This window comes from Pinus tabuliformis, chromosome 7 (genome assembly GCF_031772625.1).
Source record: "Pinus tabuliformis cultivar Carrire ecotype Pingquan chromosome 7, CPIR1, whole genome shotgun sequence".
NCBI lineage: Eukaryota > Viridiplantae > Streptophyta > Pinopsida > Pinales > Pinaceae > Pinus > Pinus tabuliformis.
Genome location: NC_142293.1, coordinates 497,555,532 through 497,558,914, shown reverse-complemented (window position 1 = coordinate 497,558,914; position 3,383 = coordinate 497,555,532). Strand labels below are relative to the sequence as shown.

Here is a 3,383-nt window from a genome sequence, read left to right as displayed (position 1 = left end):
CTCCATAGTGAAACAGGTCGTTGGGAAGTTCCTAAAACGCCATGGACGGAAAGGATTTGCCATATATGTGAGAATAGGAACATCGAGGATGTAAACCACTTCCTCTTAGAGTGCCCTGCATATAACCACATTAAATCTCAGTTTCACAATCTTTGTTACAACAATGACCTTCCTAGCCTTTTACAATGTCAAAATTATAGTGAGCTCGGGAGGCTTCTCTCGAAGCTTTTTGAGCATAGGAATAAAATCTTAAATCAAAATAGATAATTTGTTTCTTTAGGTTTGATAGACCCATTATTTGGTCTCAGTGGACGTTCATCATCATCATCATCATCATCATCAAAGTTGTTTGTTCTTTCACCAACTTGTCACATTTTGTGAAGTTGCATGTTGTTTGGAAGATAAATAAGCACATGCTTTTATTAAGGTTGATAATGACCCTATTTATAAGACCAACAAGGTTACAGATTCATTTGTTGTAAGCTTTTGACAATAACATTTTATTGACCGAACACTCGACTACACTATAAGCCAACCAGGAAAAGAAATGGGTTGCTATACTTAACTTCACCTAACCATTATTTGGTCTCAGTGGACGTCCACCACCAGCCAACCAGGAAAAGAAATGGGTTGCTATACTTAACTTCACCTAACCATTATTTGGTCTCAGTGGACCACCACCACCACCACCACCACCACCAAAGTTGTTTGTTCTTTCACCAACTTGTCAAATTTTGTTAAGTTGCATGTTGTTTGGAAGATAAATAAGCACATGCTTTTATTAAGGTTGATAATAACCCTATTTATAAGACCAACAAGGTTACAGATTCATTTGTTGTAAGCTTTTGACAATAACATTTTATTGACCAAACACTCGACTACTCCACTGTAAGCCAACCAGGAAAAGAAATGGGTTGCTATACTTAACTTCACCTAACGATTAATCCTTTAGAACTGTTACTACTTTCACAATGCCAACAGGTGCCCATTCGGGTGGTTGTGAGTGGAAATGAAGAAGGATGGGATTGAGAAAGAACAGTGGGTTGGTGGGATTGAAAAGACAAAGTGGGTTGTTGGGATTGAAAAGACAAAGTGGCCAACTATTACTCAACCCAAATAATACGTGATATGGGATTTTGAGAACAAGTCCATAACGCAAGCTCATACCCAATCAACATGCAATCAGCGCTACAAATAGTGTTGGCATGATGAGTTGGTTTGACATCGACAAAAACCTAACTCCCACTAGTAGCGGAGTGCCCCTCTCCCCACGTAACTTGGTCTGGGGTCATCGCTTAAATACTGGATGAATGCAGAGGAAATTCTCTGCAGAGATTCAGAGGATCTCTGCGGCTCTCTCCTTTCTCCTTCGTTGTGTTTGTTTTCTCGCTCTCTCGGTTTATTTTTCTTTGGTTTGTGAGATGGAATGAACGAAGGCTGGGGCAAAAATTTTAATTGTAATTAACCAACCATCTGAATTTATGAAATTGAGATATTACTTTTCGTTGAGTGTATGGCGTTGATATTACCTGTCTGCCTCGGCAGGAGGGAGACACCATTGGGTGTCAAGAATGATGCTATCGTCGATTTGCAAAGATCGGTTTGTGTAAATGGTTTGTTGAATATTCCCAGAATTTACCATCGATATAAATTCAGAAATCTTGATAAAAAAATCCGTTCTGTCAGAGTTCAAGATATTGGATTCGATGTAGTGCAGAAGGACAGGGTGTTGTTGGATCAGCTTGAACGACTTTATAGACAGCGGGTGTTGAGCTATGATACTCGTAATAGGGATGAGTTATTCCCCATGAAGCCCTTCTGGCCGGGACTGTTGGATGTCGGGAAGCCAATGAGAGTGGCGTATCAGGGCGTGCGTGGCTCCTATTGCCAAGAGGCGGCAGTTCGGACCTTCCAGAGGTGCGACGCCCTTCCCTGCGAAGCGGGAATGGAGTCCGCCTTCGAGGCCCTGGAGTCTGAAGCCGCCGACCGGGCAGTCGTGCCAATAGAGAATTCGCTGGACGGAGTGATCGGGAGGAACTACGATTTGATATTACGCCATCCCGACCTTCGCGTCGTGGGCGAGCTACTGTTGCCCATAAATCATTGTCTGCTGGTGGCGAGAGGGGTGAGGAAGACGCGTAGTTTGAAGAGAGTGATCAGCCATCCGCAAGGACTCGCTCACTGCCAACGCCGTCTTGCGGCTCTTGGCGTGGAGGTGGAGGCCGTGAACGATGCTGCCAGCGCGGCTCGCTTCTTGGCCGAGAATGGCATATACGACACGGCCGTGATCAGCAGTGAGATTGCCGGGCGGGAATACAATCTTCAATTGGTGGAAGAAGAAATGCAGGACGACTCGTCGAATACCACCAGATTTCTGATTCTGAGCAAGCCGAATGACAAAAATAACAACTCCTCGGCTCTGCCGGGCTCCAAGACGATGGTGGCCTTCTCGCTGAAGGAGGGAACTGCAGACTTGTTCAAGGCGCTCTCAATATTTGCTGTGAGAGACATAAAAGTGACAAAGATCGAATCCCGGCCTCAGCGTGACAACCCCCTGCGTAAGGGTATGAACGAAGAGCGAGACGGGGGCAGTTACAAGTGTTATTTTGAGTACGTTTTCTTTGTAGATTTGGAGGCACCTGTGTCAGATGATCATCCGGGCAGTTTAAAAAGAGCTCTGGATCAGCTGAGGCAGATCGCCAGTTTTGTAAGGGTCGTGGGATACTATTCCACAATCCCCATGGTTTAGTAGATCTAAACGATCACCATTTCACGATGGAAGCGGAAGATGAAAATGATTCAGAATGCACCTGTTTTACCATTGGTGACTTGGTAACTTCAACAATAAAAAAGACACTTAAAATCGGGATAAATGTGTTTCTTCACATCTCAGCGTTAAGCGTTAGAATATGCATTTTGAATAAAGCCTATATTTCGAAATGTGAAGGCAAAGGCAGTGGTATTGTCACGCCCCTGCATTAGAGGCAACTCTAAGTCCACTTGTGAGCGTAGTGCGGCATTGAGCAGCTTTTTCGTCCCATACTACTTGGACTTTTGGACTGTAGCTTCCACCCAGAGTTAAATTTCGTGAAGTGTTCAGTTTTAACATTTAGCAAAATTAACTTTCAATTATCTTCTATTTTCATTCATCATCAATATGCAATGAACAACAATGTCCACATAAACATATGGGAGGAGCAATTCACAACACTTGGCCCACAATACTTATAAAATTAACTTTTGCAAATATTTTTACAAAGTTAACATTTTTTACAATGTTGTGCAAATTGTCGTACAGGCCTACCCAGCCCTGGCCAACTTCATTTAACGTTGTGCACTTTTACCTAAACGCGCCTTGCCTATCATGCAACAATGGCCTAGTT

General features: G+C 43.4%; 1 pseudogene; it reads left to right on the top strand.

The window, feature by feature from the left end:
• Positions 1–1,315: 1,315 nt before the first annotated feature.
• LOC149248226 (arogenate dehydratase/prephenate dehydratase 2, chloroplastic pseudogene) lies at positions 1,316–3,135 on the top strand (annotated as a pseudogene).
• Positions 3,136–3,383: the final 248 nt, after the last annotated feature.